The sequence below is a fragment of the Scyliorhinus canicula genome, chromosome 9, assembly GCF_902713615.1.
Source record: "Scyliorhinus canicula chromosome 9, sScyCan1.1, whole genome shotgun sequence".
NCBI lineage: Eukaryota > Metazoa > Chordata > Chondrichthyes > Carcharhiniformes > Scyliorhinidae > Scyliorhinus > Scyliorhinus canicula.
Genome location: NC_052154.1, coordinates 190,007,649 through 190,029,296, shown reverse-complemented (window position 1 = coordinate 190,029,296; position 21,648 = coordinate 190,007,649).

The following is a 21,648-nucleotide window of genomic DNA, read 5'->3' as shown; positions in this document are numbered from 1 at the left end:
AAGAATAAAGTAGGAAATTACATGCCAGTGAGTCGAACATCAGTGGTAGGGAAACCTTTGGAAAAGATTTCTCTCCACTTGGGCAGACAAGGATTAATCAAGTAGAGTCGGCATTGTGTTGCCAAAAGGAGATCATAGCTTCCAAATTTGATTACATTTTGTGCAGAGGTGACTGGGTGTGTAGATGAGGGTGTTGCAATAAGGCTTTTTCACAAGGGAGAGAGACAAAATGTAGGAAACTATAGACCGGTTAGCTTGACTTCTGTGGTGGGGAAGTTACTGGGATCAATTATTCAGGAGATGACTGAACATTTGGAAAAACAAAGCTCAGTCCACCATTGTCAGTGTGGTTTTATGAAGGGTAAGTCATGCTTGATAAACTTGCTTGAGTTCTTTAAGGATGTAACCAGCAAGGTGGATAATAGGGAACCTGTGGATGTGGTATATCTAGACTTCCAGACGGTGTTTGACAAGGTGCTGCATAAAAGATTGATCCAAAAGGTGAGATCGCAGGGGGTTGGGGGTAGAGCACTAGATTGCATTGAAGATTGGTTGACTGAAAGAAAGCCAAGGGTTGGGATAAATGGATCGTTCTCTGGCTGGCGAACTGTAACTAGCGGGATGCAGTCCTCGGACCTCAACTGTTTACAATCTATATAAATGATCTGCAAGTAGGGACAGAATGAAACAAAGCAAAATTGCAGATGATGCTAAAATAGTTGGGAAAGCAGGCAGTGAAGAGGAAATACAGATTTTACAGACGGATGTAGAGCCTAGCGGATTGGGGCAACATTTGGCATATGGAGTTTAATGTGGATAAATGTGAGGTTATCCATTTCGGCCGAAATAATAGTGAGGCAAATTATTATCTAATGGAAAGCAGATTCAAAATGCATCTGGGCAGAGGTATCTGGGTGTCTTTATTCATGAATCACAGAAAGTCGGTCTGCAGGTACAGCATGTAATTAAAAAGGCAACTGGAATGTTAGTGTTTATTGCAAAAGGTCTGGAGTATAAAAGTAGAGAGGCGTTGTTGCAATTGTATAGGATGTTGGTGAGACCACAGGTGGAGTATTGTGTCCAGCTTTGGTCTCCTTATTTGAGGAAGGATGGGGGGGCATTGGAGGCAGTTCAGAGGAGGTTCACCAGATTGATTCCAGGATGAAAGGGTTGATGTATGAGGAGAGATTGAACAGTTTGGGCTTATACTCACTGGAGTTTAGAAGGATGAGGGGGAATCTGATTGAGGAATATAAAATACGAAGAGGGATTGATAAAGTAAACGTTGGTCAAATGTTCCCCCTTGTGGGGCAATCTAGAACAAGAGGTCACAGATATAGGTTGAGAGGTGGTAGATTTAGAGCTGAGATGAGGAGGAACTACTTCTCGCAGAGGATGGTGAATTTGTGGAACTCGCTGCCCCATAGTGTGGTGCAGTCCGAATCATTAAATGGGTTCAAGAAGGAGATAGATATATTTCTGAAAGAAAATGAGTTAAAGGGACACGGGGAACAGGTAGTGAGGTGGCTTTGAGACCAAGAAGAGATCAGCTATGATCTGATTGAATGGCGGAGTTGGCTCGAAGGGCTAAATCCTAATTCCTATGTTACTATGTCCTAAAAGGACGGTGGTGTGCATGTCATTAGATCCCTGAAGAGGGATGGTGATGAGGGATGTGTGTGAGGGAGGGGGTGAGGGAGGGGGGAATGTGCCATGAGGGATGGGAGTGAGGGAGGGGGGATGGGGTGAAGAAGGGGGGATGTGCAATGAGGGATAGGAGTGAGGTAAGGGGCTAGGGGTGAAGAGGGGGAAACAGAGGTGAAGGTGGGGGGATGGGGTGAAGGGAGATGCGGATGACGGATGGCAGTGAGGGAACGGGCTATGGGCGAAAAAGGATGTTAAGGAGTGAGTTTGTGGGGTGAGGAAGTGGGGTTTGGGATAAGGGAGGGAGATGGGGTTGAAAGAGGGGGGAATGAGGTGAATTAGGGGGAATGTGGGATGAGGGTCGGGGGGGGGGATATGGTGTGAAGGAGGGAGGATGTGGTATGATAATAATAATAAGAACATAGAACGTAGATAGAACATAGAAAAATACAGCACAGAACAGGCCCTTCGGCCCATGATGTTGTGCCAAACCTTTGTCCTAGATTAATCATAGATTATCATAGAATTTACAGTGCAGAAGGAGGCCACTTGGCCCATCGAGTCTGCACCGGCTCTTGGAAAGAGCACCCTACCCGAGGTCAACACCTCCACCCTATCCCCATAACCCAGTAACCCCACCCAACACTAAGGGCAATTTTGGACACTAAGGGAAATTTATCATGGCCAATCCACCTAACCTGCACATCTTTGGACTGTGGGAGGGAACCAGAGCACCCGGAGGAAACCCACGCACACACGGGGAGGATGTGCAGACTCCGTACAGACAGTAACTCAAACCGGAATCGATCCTGGGACCCTGGAGTTGTGAAGCAATTGTGCTATCCACAATGCTACCGTGCTGCCCTTAAGAAGAAATTAATCTACACTCCACTATTCTACCATAATCCATGTACCTATCCAATAGCCGCCTGAAGGTCCCTAATGTTTCCGACTCAACTACTTCCACAGGCAGTGCATTCCATGCCCCCACTACTCTCTGGGTAAAGAACCTACCTCTGACATCCCCCCATATCTTCCACCATTCACCTTAAATTTATGTCCCCATGTAATGGTTTGTTCGACCCGGGGAAAAAGTCTCTGACTGTCTACTCTATCTATTCCCCTGATCATCTTATAAACCTCTATCAAGTCGCCCCTCATTCTTCTCCGTTCTAATGAGAAAAGGCCTAGCACCCTCAACCTTTTCTCGTAAGACCTACTCTTCATTCCAGGCAACATCCTGGTAAATCTCCTTTGCACTTTTTCCAAAGCTTCCACATCCTTCCTAAAATGAGGTGACCAGAACTGCACACAGTACTCCAAATGTGGCCTTACCAAGGTTTTGTACAGCTGCATCATCACCTCACGGCTCTTAAATTCAATCCCTTTGCTAATGAACGCTAGCACACCATAGGCCTTCTTCACAGCTCTATCCACTTGAGTGGCAACTTTCAAAGATCTATGAACATAGACCCCAAGATCTCTCTGCTCCGCTACATTGCCAAGAACCCTACCGTTAACCCTGTATTCCGCATTCATATTTGTCCTTCCAAAATGGACAACCTCACACTTGTCAGGGTTAAACTCCATCTGCCACTTCTCAGCCCAGCTCTGCATCCTATCTATGTCTCTTTGCAGCCGACAATAGCCCTCCTCACTATCCACAACTCCACCAATCTTCGTATCATCTGCAAATTTACTGACCCGCCCTTCAACTCCCTCATCCAAGTCATTTTTTATTATTGTCACAAGTAGGCTTACGTTAACACTGCATTGACGTGACTGTGAAAATTCCCTGGCCGCCACACTGCGGCGCCTGTTCAGGTACACTGAAGGAGAATTCAGAATATCCAATTCCCCTAACAAGCTCGTCTTTTGGGACTTGTGGGAGGAAGCCCGGAGCACCCGGAGGAAACCCACGCAGACACGGGGAGAACGTGCAGACTCCGCACAGACAGCGACCCAAGCCGGGAATCGAACCAGGAACCCTGACGCTGTGAAACAACTGTGCTAACCACTATGCTACCGTGCTGAGGAAGTGGGGATGTGGTAAGTGTGGCGGATGGGGGTGAGGGAGAGGGATGGGAGGGTGAGGGAGAGGGGATGGGGTAGAGGGGGGTTAAACAGCTGCGATCCAGGTTTCTGCCTCCCATGGCTGTGACTTGCAGGTGCCCCTCTCTAAATCTAGCCTCGCCCACATCACTGATGCTTTGGGCTCACACCTTCACAGATTCGAACTCTCGAATGCAGAATTGAAACTCCCATCAGGCCCCGCGGGTTGGGCCTTCCCATGATTCCACACTGCTGCTCCTCACTGTGCAAGCGCGCAGCAACGCAAGCCCCTTGGCTAAAGTAGTTCAAACTGGTGGTTGTGTCAGGAAAACGCTGACCCTCCTCTCTGATTGGCTTGGCAGTGTCATGTAAACCTGGGAGGGATTTCAAATTAGTTCTGTCCCTGACTGGCTCTGAGAGATTCGCTCATCATTTTTGGACCCCCCCCCCGCCGCCGCCGCTCGGGACCTGTGCCTGGGCATGAAGTGTTTCATGGTAAATCTGCCCTGAACGTAAGCTTATCCAAAGCATTGCCGACCGTGTCCCAGCTCACGCCAGTATCCACTCACACTTGCTGACCGACATTGATTCCCAGTTAAGCCACGCCTCAAATTTAACATCCGCCTCCTTGATTTCAGATTTCTTGCCCCTCCCTATCTCCTCCAGCCTGACAGCCCCCTGCGATATCTGGGCTCTGCAAATGCTGACCTCTAGAGCAGTCCCAGTTTTGATCACTGCACCATTGGCGGCTCTTTGTTTTATTGCCCAGAGCTCAAACTCTGGAATTCATTCCCTAAACCTCTGCTTCTCACTACCTCTCGTTCCTCATTTAATAATAATAATAATCATTTATTGTCACAAGTCGGCTTCAAATGAAGTTACTGCGAAAAGCCCCTCGTCGCCACATTCCGGCACCTGTTCGGGAATTGAACCCGCGCTGCTGGCATTGTTCTGCATTATAAGCCAGCTGTTTAGCCCACTGTGCTAAACCAGCCCCTAACGACAGGCCCTAAAACCTCCCCCTTTGACCAAGTCTTCTGTCATCTGCCCTAATGTCTCTTTACATTTAATGATTCTTGTGAAGCAACGTGTTATTATTCATGAGATGGACCGATAGAAAGCTTGAATTGTGGATGAATAATACTGAGCAGAAAATGTAACCAGAGCCCAGCAAGCCTGCTTGTTACAAGATGACTGCGGCCAAGTGGCCAATCCCCTGAAAATCTAGGCCAGATACAGAATTGGACAATCAACATTAAACAGCAGCTAACAGCTTGAGCATCCAGGCCTGATGGGAATTCGGACAGGTCAAGTTTAAACACAGACACTGGCCAGAAACCAGAAAGGGAAGGCCTGTCTTGTCTTGGAAGCTGGGCTCGACTTTGACCAAATAAGGATATTGTTTTGTGTTGTTGGAATCAAGAGCTTTCGGGGCGCAGCTCCTTCATCAGGTGAGTGGAGCTCCTCCTGATGAAGGAGCTACGCTCCAAAAGCTCGTGATCCAAATAAACCAATTGGACTTTAAACTGGTGTTGTCAGACTTCTTACTGTGCCCATCCCAGTCTAACACCAGAATCTCTACATCATATATGGAAAGGGCTGTTGTGCTCATTGCACCTGAGGGTGGACCCTTCAGGTGCTCCTGGCATCTTCCATGTATGGAATCGGCAATCCCATTGAGTGCTTCCCCCCCCCCCCCCCCCCCCCGCCCCCCCAACTGCATCCCGGTAACCTCATCGGCTGGAAGCCAGTGAACCTTCCGGAAGGGCGTGAAGAAGAACGGTGGGTATAAGAACTGACACCTGGAAGCTATCTGCAGCGAAGACACGACCACCTAGAGAAGACACGGTAATGGTGGAAGAGGTCATGCAAGACCCACCTTCGTGAAGAAGACCCTGGCTTCAGAGGCAAGGTCATCGGAGTGAGCTGAGCTCAGCGAAGAGAAGGAGTCGCACTCGGTGGAGCAGCCTAGCCAAGCTCAACTCCCCGGGTAGAATCAGACAGTACAGTGAGTTAATAACTGCATGGGTAGTATCTGAATCTCAGATAGACAGTACAGTGTGTTAATAAGTTCTATTAAGGGTTGAGAGTTGCTTTTTTTAATAGAGATTTGATAATATGGTTCTTTAATAAAATCGGCTTGAACCACAAATCGACTCTTGTTCTTGTGGGATCCATGCTGAAGGGTAGCAGGAATAGAGAACTGGTTAAGCATCTAGCAACAGTGTACGGGACAGGGGTACCTACAATCAACATCCTCGATTTGGAAATTTAGACAACAAGCTCAGGATCTTAACCCGACAAGTTAAACAGACCTTGGACAGGATGAATGAGGATAACCCATTTTAGAGGGTTGTTACGAGTCCACTGCATTGCTCTGGATGTGGTGTCACATGTAGGCTGTAGACCAGATTGGGTACGGATGGCACATTTCCTTCCACTAAAGGGATTAGTGCACCAGATGCGCAAACGATGATTTCAATGTCGCCATTACTGAGACGAGCTTTTCGATTTCCGATTCTTGCTGCGGTGGGATTTGAACCCATGACCCTGAACATTACCATGGCCCTCTAATCCATTGACAGAACCACTATGCCACTGTATCCCCCATTTAAAACAGTGGGCGGGAGGTGTGCGAGGGAGAGGAGTTGGAAGCCTGTGGGTGGCATCATCTTCTTTGACTACTGACTGCTAAGTGTCGTTCGTCCAACCTTTTATTGACAGGGTGAACTGCAATGAATTCTTACCGAGGCAGCTTCATCGTCCAATAAGCCTATTTATTTGACGGCGAGAAGGTTGCAGCACAAAGTGCACGGCTTGTTTTGAAAGTCGACCTTGAGGGCTTTTTAGAGCAAATGAGAAAGTAACGGGAAAGGGGGGGGCACAGAGTTCTCCAGGCATGTCCCAGTGCAGATGGGCACCAGGTTCGAAATTCCTGCATCACATTCGTGATGATTGGTCCCTCAAGAGCCCAGAAACGTATTAACTCCACCTCGTGGCTTTGTTTAGGTGGCGAGTAACCATTATTAGTTCATTTCTTCATTTGATCTTGACTTACTTCAGTGAAAATCTCACAAGAGGGGTGATGTACCATCAATTGTACGCAAGGCGAGTGATTTACCAAAGTCCGGCTTTAATAGACTAGAACACAGCTCTGCGATCGTCTACAATGGAAAGGACGATCGTCAGGCGTCTGACCATTTATACCTCGTTAATAGAGGCGTGGTTAACTCAGCCTCTCGGCCAATCGGTCGAGAGGCACATGACCGACCAGGGCCAATGGTAAGCCGACGTTCTGGCCCAATGGCAGACAGGTATGCAGATCATATCACCACAAGGAGGAAGATTTTGATGATGTTGACGACGAGCTTGGTTCCTTCAACTCTTGCCAGGGCTTATTTCTCTTGCGAACTGAGGCAGTTTCCCTCTCCTTTTCATTCACCAACTCAGAGACCTTTATACTGGCCGATTAGATTTGTAGGGATGAGGCATTCATGCAGGGAGGGCTTTGTAGAAAATGTGGTATGTGCTGCAATCCTGAGGACTGCTCCTGGGGTACTGGGTACAACGTCAGGGCGATCACTGATCAGGCAGGAGGCAAAGTCAAGCTTTTCAAACATCTGCCAAAGAAATACATCTCCTTGGGGTATTCCTCAGAACACTGCTGTCACGCGATGAAGGCCACTTCTGTCTCAAGCAGCTCTTGTTTTAAGTGTGCAGCCGCCTACTTCACAGGACATTGATCTTCAGTTTGCACCAAGAGGAAACAGCAGATTCATCTCGACAAAGCAGTAACTGTTGATTTTCATCACAAATCGCGTGTCCTTTTCTTGATATTTTCTGAATTGAAAACATGTGTTTTCCTGAATCAATTGGACGAGACCAGGCGAGGCAGTGCCAGAAGCTGAGGATTTGGAATATTACAGAAATCACGGTCATCCAAATTAGGGGCGGTAGCAGGCCATTTGGCCCCTCAAGCCTGCTCCGCTGTTCAATAAGATCAGGGCTAATCCGATCACCGTCACATTGTCCCTACCCCCGATAGACTTTAACATTCTAATTGTGGAGCAAAAAACGTCAACCAGTTTCACTTGTTTCGGTACTTGTATCGAAAATGTATTCCCCTTTCTACAGTACTGAGCGTTACAGAACCAAGATGGTTAGGTGGTATTAAGATACACATTGACTGTGGATTCCGGCTCAGGCAAAAATGATCTGGCGGCTCAGGTTCATATCCCACAAGAAATATCGGTGATGATTATTTGCTGCTTCAGGGGAGGAATCTGTTTGTCTGATCCATTCCCTCGCCCCACTCCAAAATGGTTGATGTAATGTTCTTGTCGGATGGCCTGATTTAAAGTACAAAATACTTGTAGCTAAAGCTATAAACAATTTATTCACATTAACTGTGGGTCAAATATATACCAAACCACAGATGAATAATAGTATGACCATGCACAAGCTCCCGAGTCAGAGGTCACCTGACTCCAACATTCACTTATATGCTAATGAGACTCCGAGTGGTCAGTTACTGAATTATACCATGAGCATGATATCACGACAGTTGATTCTTAGGGTGGCATGGTGGCACAGTGGTTAGCACTGCTGCCCTCCACCGCCGGGGGATCTGTGTTCGATTCCAGCCTTGGGTGACTGTGTAGCGTTTTCACGTCCTCCCCGGGTCTGTGTGGGTTTCCTCCGGATGCTTCAGTTTCCTCCCACGGCCCAAAGATGTGCAGGTTAGAGGGATTGGCCATGCTAAATTGGTCCTTATTGTCCAGATATGCACTGTTAGGTGGATTGGCCATGATCAATGCACATGGCATGGGTTTACAGTGCTAGGGTGGGGAGTGAGTTTAGATCGAGGGCTCCTTCAGAGGGTCAGTGTGGACTGGATGGGCCAAACGACCTCCTTCCTATTGCAGGGATTTTATGAGGGATTCTCTGGGGACAATAGGCTCAAAAAACTGCTCTGATGTTCTTAATATAACCTTCCTCAAGGAACAAGCCCAATAACATGACCTCCAAACACATATTCCATCGAGCATCCTTTTGCTGCTTCATAATCCACGCATGGATTTAGATTTTAATATAATTTCCAGTTTGACATTACCTTGGGCTCTTTGAATATGCACGAAGCAGGGTTGATGCAGTAAAGCAGAAAGAGTCCATTATGTAAAATCCAGTTAGTGCAATCACGTAATAAAAGTCGTCGCTTTTGTGGAAATCTCTTTTTGCCAGCCAGGGGAAATTGAACTGCAAACTCTGCGTGAGGACAAATAATCTTTAATTTAATATTCCCAATGATGAGATGGTTCTGTTGAAGCCTTGTCTATATTTGGTTTCATTTCGCAGACAGTGAGCTTACAAATATCTTAAAGGCAAAATAATGAACCTTTGTAACAAAGGTAGATGAGGCATATTAATTTGATGCTGAACACCCTGGGAGCAGCATCAATTAAATTAATACATGCAACATTCTTGAGGGAATCCTAAACTTGAAGCTCAGTCAGTTCCAATATTTTTAGGAATACAGCTCCAGTAAAACTGTCTTCACCAATACCCCCACTGGGTTCCCTAGGGTTTTTTTTAACCAGAGTTAAACTGTTAAACATTTGATAACAAGTTTTTATTTCAGGGTAATGGACATAGTCAGGTGTGGTTCCTCCAAATGAATGCTGAGGGTGACAAAATTTATGAATACATCCAGTATAAACTTTTGAAAGTTACAATCTGATTCCAGCACCCTCTGAGGCAGTGTTTTTGACATCATAGCAGTTGTAATGTAAAACATAATCTCCTCGTCTCCCCTCGGGTTCTATTGCTAATCATTTTAAAACTGGGTCCAACACCAATTTAATAATTCCAGAGGCGGGGAGTAAAATGCAGAACTGGTTTATTTTAAACTGAAAATAAAGCCGCTACAACGGCTCACAAAACAAACAGCCCAGCCCAGGACTATCGGGAATGGTCAATCCCGGTCTGGAAGCTACATTTAAGGGTGCCGCTAACAAGCCCCAGCTGTGGGGCCTCTCCATGATCACCAGGGGAACTCGTCTTCTAAGAAGCCCATAGGGAGATCAATCAGCCAATCCTGGTGGACCTCGTGAGCGTGATCGCACAGAGTTTAAGAGGTTGCCCCATTCCAGTGGTTCACGGTTGGATTTTACGATTGGTGATATGCCAATTAATTTACTCAGGAACATGGACAGAAACAAAACTGCTTTTCGAAACAGGAAGAATTGCTAGTGTTGCCAATTGTGCTCAAAGTAGAAACCCTGCTAATTGCGAGTTCAACCCAAACTTGGGCACCCCACGAGAAAGAAGGATTGATTGTTATTCCCCCAATGAAGAAGGGTGTGGTGTTGCATTTTGAAAGGAAAGAGAAGGGGTGGAATCTTACAACCTCTGGACATTTTCTGAGGTTGGGAACGAAAACAGGTCCCAACTCCTCTGGAGCTGCTCGGCCGTCGACCGATGTGGTCTTATTGGGAGAAACCAACAAAGAGGCGGCCTCCTTGAACAGGGTCAAATCAAGGGCGGTGAGTGGGACATGCACCCAGTTGTACCAATGGGAGGTTCTGCAGTGACGTGCTGCTGGCAGTGCCACAGGCTGTGCTGTGATAGGCAGGAGAACGTGACAGTGCTCCAAGGTGAGGCGGCCTTGGAAGTTTATTGAAATTACTTGTAGCCATTAGTTCCACTATTGTATGGGTTGCAACATATGTTGAAATAAGTTTTCTCATTAGACAAATAGCCAAATGCATGCATTACCCATGAATTTCAGGGTGAGCACTCAAGCCCAGGTTTCCTCCATAAAGAACGCATTTAAAAAAATAAATTTAGAGTACCTAATTCCTTCTTTCCAATTAAGGGGCAATTTAGCGTGGCCAATCCACCTACCCTGCACGTCTTTGGGTTGTGGGGGTGAAACCCATGCAAACACGGGGAGAATGTGCAAACTCCACACGGAGAGTGACCCGGAGCTGGGATTGAACCTGGGACCTCGGCGCCGTGAGGCAGCCGTGCTAATCATTGCGACACCGTGCCGCCCTATAAAGAACAAAATTGTTAGTTTATTATAAAACCAGACTTGTCAAGTGAAAAGGTAAAGCTTATTAACAAACAGTATGAAATCTGAAAGCATAATTACACTTTCTAAACTAAGCAAAGTTGCCATAATTCTGGATGGGCAGAGGTTGCTTTCCCCTTTGAGTGGGGAGAGCTGGCTGGTGGTGATTTAACCTGAGGGTCACCACGCCTCAGGCGAGGGGCAAGGTCGAGAAGGCGGGGAGCCTTCATGAGCAAACTCAGCCGGTGCGGGGATTGAAACCGTGCTGTTGGCCTCGCTCTGCATCATGAACCAGCCGTCCAGCCCACTGAGCTAAACCACCCCTCCCCCCCACCCCCACCAAACTGAAACAAACACACCACAAAACAGAGGAGTTCTGCCGAAAGGTTAAAACTCAGTGATTCAAAGAGAAAGGCTAGATGATGGAGTCCGTGAAATACTGCTTGGATCACACGCTAAAAATAAAAGCAGAGTTATGCAGATCCTAGAAATCTGGAATAAAAACAGGAAATGCTGGAGAAGCTCAGCGGGTCTGGCAGCGTCTGTGGTGAGAGAAACAGAGTAAACCGAGCTGAGGAGTCAAACGGACCCAAAACGTTAGGCGAGACCTCCCTGTGGCGTGTTTCTTGGTGCTGGGAGGCGGGGCCCGCCGTGGGTCGGCAGCGGGATCTCCTGGCCCCGACGTTGCCGATAAGATTTCCCATTGAACCCGCCACAGGCCACCGGGATACCCACTGAGGGGGTGCTCCATCGGCGGGAACGGAAGATCCTGCCAGTGTGAGCAGCCGGAAGATCTCGTCCGTTAATTCTATGTCTCCCTCCAGAAGGGAGCAATTTCCATTCACTCTCTGCTTTGCGACTGAGCCTGATGCCTCAGGAGCTGATTTTCTTTGTGCCCGAGCAGTTGATCTGATCTTGCGCCCCAAAGCCAAACCAAACCCGCTTTTAAACACAATTTTCCATCAAAGATTTCTTTTTCGAAGCCCCCACGTTGTAAGCAGTCCACCATGGTCAAGAGGATTACATCTTCTTTAAAACTGCTTAATGACCTTTTCTCCTAAAATGTTGCCTTTTCCAGAAATAGCAGCAACAAGAACATAGAACATACAGTGCAGAAGGAGGCCATTCGGCCCATCGAGTCTGCACCGACCCACTTAAGCCCTCACTTCCACCCTATCCCCGTAACCCAATCACTCCTCCTAACCTTTTTGGACACTAAAGGCAATGTATCATGGCCAATCCACCTAACCTGCACGTCTTTGGACTGTGGGAGGAAACCAGAGCACCCGGAGAAAACCCACACAGACACGGGGAGAACGTGCAGACTCCGCACAGACAGTGACCCAGCAGGGAATCAAACCTGGGACCCTGGCGCTGTGAAGCCACAGTGCTATCCACTTGTGCTACCGTGCTGCCCGGTACAAGAGTTCTTGCGTTAACCCTTTCAGAGGCAGAGTCTTTGTAAAAGTTGAAATTCTTCCAGAATGTTCTTTGTCTTTCGTCCTAGGGGCGACACGGTGACATTGCTGCTACGCCGGGTTCGAATCCAGCCTCGGGTGACTGACTGTGTGGAGTCTACACGTTCTCCCCGTGTCTGTGTGGGTTTCCTCCGGGTGCTTTGGTTTCCTCCCACAGCCCAAAGGTGTGCAGGTTAGGTGCACTGGCCATGATAAATTGTCCCTTAGTGTCCAAATGTGCATGTTAGGTGGAGTTGCGGGGATAGTGCAGACTTGATGGGCTGAATGGTCTCCTTCTGCACTGTCGGAATTCTACGGCCTATGTTACTTGAAGATTTATCATTTTCTGTGATCAAAGTGTTTATCACAAGGTGCTGTCAAAGGTGCTCTGGCGAGTTGCTATCATGCATCTGGCATGTGGTACACAATGCTGCCACTGAACAAGACAGTAGAGGCAGTGAATGTTGAACATGGTGTTTCCTACATTACAACAGTGACTGCATTTCACAAATTCCTCTGTGGCTGTAAATTGCTTCAAAGCATCTGCAGGTGGAAAGCTGCGATATAAATGCATCTGTTTAGGATTTTTCCCTTGACAATAAACAAATCCAACATCCCACATGTCAACACAGCATCTACAAACTTGTGAAGATAGGGTCCAATGGTCAATCAAATCTGTAAACTGACCACATGGCACTGTAAATAAATGAAACAAATCCCGTCAACTCAGTAAAAGCTCAGCAAGTGAGGTACATATAACTTTTTAAAATGATCTACATGTAACTTTAGAAAGTTACTAAAATTAAAAAACTTCCAGGAACAATTCCGCACACAGTGGAGTAAAGAAGCTTGAAACATTCCATCAGCAGACTGACACTAAAGAACACAGTCAAGCTGTATTTACTCATGAATGTCAATGATAGCAAGGGAGATGTTCTGTGTACTGTTGACGTGGGCTTTGGAACTCTTGATGACATCCAATTTCGCGGCTGGATCGTGAGCAAGGAAGTAAATGTCGGCTCATCTGCAAGACGCAATCCAATCTTATCTGAGTCACGCTTATTGCCGTGACACCCCGTGTTGATGTCGATGTCACTGGATGTGATTGTAACTCTGATGATGGACTCAAACTGGCGTCCCCGATCAGTGCCCTGAGAAATCATTACCTATTGCAGCTGTTGAATGGCAGTGTCCTCTTCAGATTTGGCATTCTCCAGATAAGTTGATGTCAAAGAGAATTGATTTGCTTTATAACCATGAAGAGTAAGCAAATATGATGGTGTGACTGCTGTTTGTAACAGAGTGAGCCTGCCAGAAGTAGAGACTGAATATTCCCTTGGCTAATTCAAAGCTTGCTTGGTTCCCTGCCCCAATGAAAAGTTGGGTTTACGTCTGTTTGGATGATAGCTGCAGAGGTTCGCTGTGTATTCATGTTATGTCCTTGGACACTTGTATTTATTTGGGGTGTTATTTTGCTCAGTCATTGCTGCACAAATACCTGAATTAACTTGAGGCCGGAGCACATTAAACAAAGTGATGATGAGTAAACTAAGGTGAGTCTATGGTTGCGTTTTACAGAGCCATTGTTGGGGCAACCCTTCGCCACATGGAGAGACTGCCAGGAAAACTCAAATAAACCCTGGCAGCCTCCCCATGGGTTCCGGGAAAAGACCCTGCTTTTGGGAGATTCGGTGATTCATGTCGGACATTAATGGCTGCAAAGGCCACCCCCTGCCGCATGGGTGTCACATGTCCTCAGCGGCACTTGCCCCATTCCTGCAGATGGATGCTCGACAGACCCTGGAGCTCCCAGGTCCCACTGTACTCGCTTTGAAGGTTCACATACATCGACACATCCTCTTCCTCCAGGTGCAACCCCAACATGAGCAGTGATGATCGGAGTCTGCTGAGTGCATTTGTTGCCCAACCCTAAATGTCCTTGAGAAGGTGGTGGTGAGCTGACATCTTGAACCGTTGAAGTCCACGAGGTGCAGGTACACCCATTGTGCTGTTGGGGAGGAAATTCCTGGATTTTGACCCAGCGACAGTGAAGGATATATTTCAAAGCCAGGATGGCGATTGACTTGAGGGGAACGTCCAGATGGTGGGGTTCCCATGTGTCCTTCTAGATGGGCGTGGTCATGAGTGTGGAAGGTGCTGCCTAAGGAGGCTTGTTGAGTTCCTACAGTGCATCTTGTAGATGGTACACACGGTGAATGTTTGTGGAAGGGGTGCCAATCAAGCGGGGCTGCTTTGTCCTGGATGGTGTTGAGCCTCTTGAGTGTTGTTGGGGCTGCGCTCATCCAGGAAAATGGGGAATCCTCCATCACATTCCTCACATGTGCCTTGTAGGTGGTGGACAGGCTTTGGGGATCAGAATGTGTGTTACTTGCCGCAGGATTCCTACTATCTGACTTGCTTTTGTACCTTAAGTATCGATATGGTTAGTCCAGTTCAGTTTCTGGTTGATGGTAACCCTCAAGATGTTGACAGTGGGGGATTCAGTGCTATTGAATGTCAGGAGGCGATGGTTAGATTATCTCTTGGAGAATGTTGCCATCCTTAATAGAACGATAACCCTGGCATCAACCACTTAACTAGCTGATACTGGTAAAATATGACCCTGTTGCCGACTGAAGCAGTGTCGCACTCCTCTACTTTCAGCCCTACAACTTCCAAAAGACGGAAGAAGGTGGAAGAGAGGGCAGCATGGTGGTGCAGTGGTTAGCACTGCTGCCTCATGCCGCCGAGGTCCCAGGTTCGACCCCGGCTCTGGATCACTGTCCGTGTGGAGTTTGCACATTCTCCCCGTGTTTGCGTGGGTTTCGCCCCCACAACCCAAAGATGAGCAGGGTAGGCGGATTGACCCTTAATTGGAAAAAATTAATTGGGTACTCTAAATTAATTTAAAAAAAAACTCTATTGAGTGTTGTGGCCCCCACCCATTGGCTGACGGCCAGAGAAACCACTGGAAGGACGTGAAGAGGGGGGATAATAAGAGACATCCAGAGACCCTCCCCAGTGAAGAGGACCTCCGGAGTGGCCTGGTCGCGCGGTCAGGACCCACCGATCGGACGGCCGGCCTCTCTGTCGGCGGGACTCCTTTCTTCCGCCGGCAAGCCTGCATCCATGCGCCATTTTTGTGCAGGGCAGCCTGGGGGAGGACGGCCAGCGCGCATGCGCTAGTTGCCGCCGGCCCAACTGTCCATGCGCGGGACCCAAGGCGCCGCGCCTTTTACGCGGCCCCGGGTCTCTGACGCCGTGCCGAGGCCCTGCCCTGTAAATCACGTGACGCCCCTGCTAACCCCACGGAGGGCGGAGAATAGGGGTCTGGGAACGGGCGATGACACCGGAGTAGACTCCCGATGGGAGAATCCCGCCCAGGATGTTGTCTAACTCAAGGGAAATTGCAGTCCTGAAAAAGCTGTTGTTCAAGTGGTTATTCATACATCTGGGATCATGCTGTGATTGTGAAAAAAGCAATCTGTTTTCCACTGGATGAAGCGTAGCTGAATCTGTGCCCAACATGGTATCCATGTACATTCGTTTCGACCCTTCCATGAGGGAATCTAGGGTTGTGGGGATAAGGCTGGAAGTTGGAGTTAAAGGTTATATCAGATCAGTCATGATCTAATTGAATGGTGGAGCAGACCCGAAGGGTCAAATTGTCTGTAGTGATCTCTGTATGTAGTAATACATGATCAGACTATGTTAAGCAAGTACAGGCAATTGTACAGGCTATATTTCAACAACTTGGCTAGATAAAAAGAGTAATATAGACATTACACATCAAAATATAATAAGGCCTACTTCTGCTCATGCATCTTATGGTCTTACCAGGATTCTGGGCAGCAATCAAGACCCCGAAGAGAGTGTTGCCAAACAAGGAGAAGCAGATTCTGTTGCGTGCGGTGAGTTAAATCCCAGGAAAATCTAAAGGAAAATACCGTGTGTGCCGGAATCAGAAATAAAAGCGGAAAATGTTGGAAAGATAGGGCAGGTTTGGCAGTGTCAGCGGAGAGAGAAGCAAAGTTAATGTTTCTGTTGGTGAAAGCATCGAGAGCAAGAGGGCGCCGATTGAAGGTCGTTGGCAAAAGGAGCGATGGAGACACGAGGCGGGTGGTTGGGATCTGGGATACACTGTCTGAGAGCGTGGTTGACGCAGGTTCAATCTAGGCTTTCAAGAGGGAATTGGATTGTTACCTGAAAGGGAGAAATTTCAGGGTTATGGGGCGAAGGCTGGGGAGTGGCATCAGGGTAATTTCTCCTTTGGCAAACCAGGACGTACGCAACAGGCCCAATGGCCTCCTTATGTACAGTAACCATTCTGTGATTCTGTGAGGTCATGGGGTGGCCTCTGCCACCAATGCCCAGGCCCGGTGTACGGTGCCAGGTGGCAGCCTCCTTCCCACCCCGGGGAACATGATGCCCCACCTCTCCTCCATGGCATCCAGCAGTGTGTTGAGCTCCACATCTGCGAAACTGGGTGCCGCTCTTTGGGTTGCCACCTTGTTGGCTGGAACGGGTGCGTGTGGGGGTGGCGAGGGGGGGGGGGGGGGGGGGGAGTGGGGTGCTGACATGCGGCTGCAGCTTCTCGGCCTCTCGAGTGCCAATCCCGACCCGGCGAATCGGACGCCGTTTTGCATTGGAATCGCACTAGTTCCACATGGCGCACCGCGGTGCCAGCCCATTAAAATATCCTGAATTGCTCAGGGACCGGCGCCACTTTCTGGGTCATGGAACACCTGTCAATTCAGCCAGCACCTCGGGCTGGATTCTCGGGGGTAGCCCGGGGGTTTTCCGATGGCGTGGGGCTGCCCCACAATGGGGAAACCCATTGACCGGCCGGCATAACGGAGCGCCCCGTCGGTGGGATGAAACAGAAATATGGCGCACAGGGCCAGCGAATCCAGCCCTTAGTCTCTGAAACGGAGAATCCAGCCATCATCTCTCATCGGCGCAACAGGTCGAGGGTGAATGTGAGTGCCGGTATCTTCGGGTCCCATCCACTTCTGTTCTTGACCTCGGGCGAGCCGGCGAACATTGTCCCTTTTTTGATCTCGGTTGCTCTCGGAGCCAATCAAGAGTCAACCATACAAGGCGGGGTTGGAGATACATATCAGGCAAACCTGGTCGCTGTGTCCAATTCAATTACATCTGTGAACAAGTCAGAGTTTTAATAACAAAACAGTCACCGTCATGGCCGGTTATTTTGTGCTGCAGTCCCACAAGCTATCAAGCTTTTTTGAATTCAGTGGGAATTTGAACTCAGAACATCTTGATTGTTAGTTCAGCATCATAGCCAGCTAGACTGTCACACTTCTTGGAAGAATTAATTCACATTCTATTTTTAAGCAGCAAGATCACATGATCATCCAGCTCGTACTGCAATCTTCCCTCTCAGTCACCAGCTGTGTCGCAGCCCCGTAGCGTCGTCAGAATTGATTGACAGAATTATGTCTAGTTTCAGTTCAAATTCAAAGTGCCTTTGTGAATAAAAGGCACATATTCTTATTTTAGACCTTGTTAAGCAACCTGAGGAGAAAGCTCTAGTTTATCAGATCATTTGAATCTGTCAACTCGAGTGCCTCCTCCGACGTGGCTGCTGAGGTGTAAATTTTACACTAGTTTTAAAAAAGGGACAGAAGGTCAGGGTGGGTAATAGAAAACTGATTTCAAGATAAAATAAATTGGACTATTTTTGGTGGTGAACACAATCTTTAGAGATTTCACAGAATTTCATAGAATTTACAGTGCGGAAGGAGGCCATTCGGCCCATCGAGTCTGCACCGGCCCTTGGAAAGAGCACCCTACCCAGGGTTAACACCTCCACCCTATTCCCATAACACAGTAACCCCACCCAACACTAAGGGCAATTTTGGACACTAAGGGCAATTTAGCATGGCCAATCCACCTAACCCGCACATCTTTGGACCGTGGGAGGAAACCGGAGCACCCGGAGGAAACCCAGGCACACATGGGGAGAACGTACAGACTCCGCACAGAGAGTGACCCAAGCTGGGAATCGAACCTGGGACCCTGGAGCTGTGAAGCAATTGTGCTAACCACTGTGCTACCGTGCTGCCTCGGCGCTCGGCAGTAATTGCTTTGTTCTTAGCTGTAGTCGGCTCAATTATCAACAGTGTTGTTACCCAGATGAAAATTAAAAGATACGCTCGGGCTTCATTCTTACGTGTGGCAAAGTTCAGCAAAGTATTTTGTGTCGATAAGCAATCACCTGACCAATTCTTAGATTTAACGCTGGATTTTTGCAGCCTCGGGTTGGCTTTTGAGGACTTTACAAATGGTCGGCGGGGGACCCAGGTGCGGACAATTTCCTCTATTTCTGGCACATTCCATGTTTGCCGGTTGGGACGAAAGCAGGGTGCGAATCGCACAAGCAGGAAACGTGAACTCAGAACGGCCATTTAAAGTCGGAGCTGAGTTCAAACACACCCCAAATTTTTGCTGGTTCAAGAACCTTAACTTGCAAGGTAGGAATTGCAAATCGATTAAATGCTCCTAAAGGGCCGATAAGGTCTGTTTAAGTGTCGCAGTCTTGAGTTGTGAAGTTTTAAAAATCTCCAGCTCTTGATTGAAAAAATACAGGCTAATTTGTCAATTAGAGTTTTGTTAAAAATCTGCTGGACTGCTTTGATTGACAGTCCACCTGCTGCAGCTTTTGAAAAAAGTTTTTGTGCAGTTTCAATAGAGTTCCTTGTTGATATTTCCCGAAGACATCATGGGATGTGGGCATAGCTGGCTAGGCTGGCATTTATTGCCAATCTATAATTGCGCCTGGTGGTGATCCATCATTCTAGAGGCTTGGCTGAGTCTCAAAAGCTACCAAGAGTACTTAATGTAGCAGGGTGTGGAAGGGAAGTTAATGAGTTGCTAATTTAGAAGCATGCTGGGAATATTGACTATATTTTAACACTGCTATTGAGCGAAAATAAGTAGGTCAAGTAATGTGAACTAAATACTGCTTAGTATGTTGTACTCGGCCTTATTATGATAATAAGTTGTTCTTCCGAAGGACAACAAAATGCGGACTCGAATTGCTTTTAAACCAAGGGCAAAACATTCATATTTCCTCTTGCGTATGTTCCCAAGCTTTATCTCTTCAAAGTTGTTTATTTCACACGATAAATATAATGGTTTTCGACTGCATAACTCAGAGTGCAGTGCACTAGCTTTTGAGCTGGAACACTCTCTCTCCACAAATATATTTGTGTCAATAAATTTCCTTAAATCGAACCTCGAGGAATTTGTCTTTATTATGATTTCCACGACAGTGAGAGCAGTATTGAATTGTCGGTATTATTTTTCCATCTCCACATGGCTCCTGCTGTCTGCCCATGGTGGACACTGGGTGAATGGCTACAAAAGTGTCTTGGGAGTATGAGGGGGCATGGGTGGGCTAGTGGGGACATGGGTTGGCATGGAGGAACCATGGGGGATGGGTAGATGGTGAGGTGGAGGGAGGTATGAAGGGTGAGGACCAGATGGCCTAACAGTTTCTAACACAACCAGGGCGAAGCTCCTGAAAATTGTGGCGGGGGGAGGGCTGTTTCTAACCATCCTGCCCTGGCACTCGCCTGTCCATGTGGCTGCCTATGATCTGCGCTCAGGTCAGTAGTCCTGACTCTATCCCTCACCAATTTCCCTAGAGCAACCTCGAGTTACTCAACATGGTCGCAAAATCCAGCCCATAATCTTTGGTAGGTTATGCTTGAACAAGAGCATTTGCTTGTTCCGGACTGAGTTGTAACGGCAAAAGGTAACTTTCATTGTGGCTTTCTGACACTGAATGCCAATTCAAAGTCGTGCGATTATACTGCAGAATGTAAAGAAGGGTGTTTTTATTTTGCATTTGTATTATTAATTGAAGCCTACCTATCCACCCTTTGCTGAAAGGGCAGTGGAAGTAGATTCAACCAAGTTATGCATAAACTTGAATAGCAACAAAGTTCTGTTGGAAAAAGGGAATGAAAACAGTGGGACGGTTCTTTGAAAATTAATAAAACAATGAATGCCATGTTATTTTTTTCCCTTCCAGGCTGCAGATTAGATGGGCTGAATGGCCTCCTTCTGTTCTGTTGACCCGATCAGAGTTTTGACTATGTGCTTGAATATTATGGGACCAGGGACAACGGAGTTGCCCCAAAGTCCATCGGAGGCTATCCCCCAACAATGGAAGTCCTGCCACCCACACCCTCACCAGACGTCCCCCCTACTGCACCCCCCATCAGAGACCTCCTAATTAAAGTCACCGCCCCAAAGACCCCCTTATCAAAGAGACACCCCCCAGCAACTCCTTATTTAAAGGTCTGCTTTAAAAGCCAGAGATTTAGCCCAGTGTGCTAAACCAGCCCCTTACAGAGGCCCTGGCTGGAAGCTAGAGAGCAGTCCAGACAGAGGCAGTGAAAAGAATCACTGCTTTAACACTCACCTGGGCAATACACCTGCTGGCTCAGGCAGAGGAGGCAGCGCCTGTCAATTCCGAGAAAGAGAAAACCAGTCAGCTGGGTTTAAACCCCCCCTCAGATCTTTAATCCGCAAGCCATTCATTCATTTCTAGTGGCATTGATTTTACCAGGCAAACGTTTGCATGGCTAAGGATTGGGGATTGTTTCCTGATTTGCGTTCCCAGCGTGAACACATCATCAGGTTCAATTCTGGTCCGATGGGAGAACATAAGACAAAATTCTCCATTTGAGAGACTAGGTGCTGACAGCGGGATGGAATCACGCGTTGTACATTGACAAAATCAGTGCAGGTCCCGGAGCATTTCAGGATCCCTTAGTGGGCTAGAACCTTCGCCACGTGGAACTGGAGCAAATGCAATGCACGACGGCGCCTGATTCGCCGGATCGGGACTGGTACTCGAGACCCTGACAATCTGCAGCCGCACTCCCCTCCCCGTACACACTCCTTCCAGCCAACAAGATGGCACCCAAAGAACGGCATCTCGTTTCGCCAATGTGGAGCTTTAGACCCTGCTGGATGCCTTGGTGGAGAGGTGGGGCGCCTTGTTCCGCGGGTAGGGAAGGCGGCTGCCACCCGTGGAAGTCAACCGGGCCTGGCCGTAGGTGGCAGAGGCCGTGATCGCCGTGGGCTCCACCGCCAGTGTCACCAAAAGCTGCACTAGCTCCGAAGGGTGAGTAATCAACCCGCGTCTGTGTCAGGGCTGCTCTGTCGCTCCCAGGAAGGGGTCTCTCTAATGGATGGCTTCCAGGCAGAGCTCTCTCTTACGGGGGCCTTTGGTGGGGGTCACTGTAATTGGGGAGTCTCTGGTCGGAGTATCTATAAATAGGGGATGTTTGGTTAGTGTCTCTGTAATTGGGGTGGTTGATCCTGGTAGAAGCCTCTCACATGGGGTCTCTGGTTGGGGTTTGGCGGTGCCCCCAACCTACTGTGATG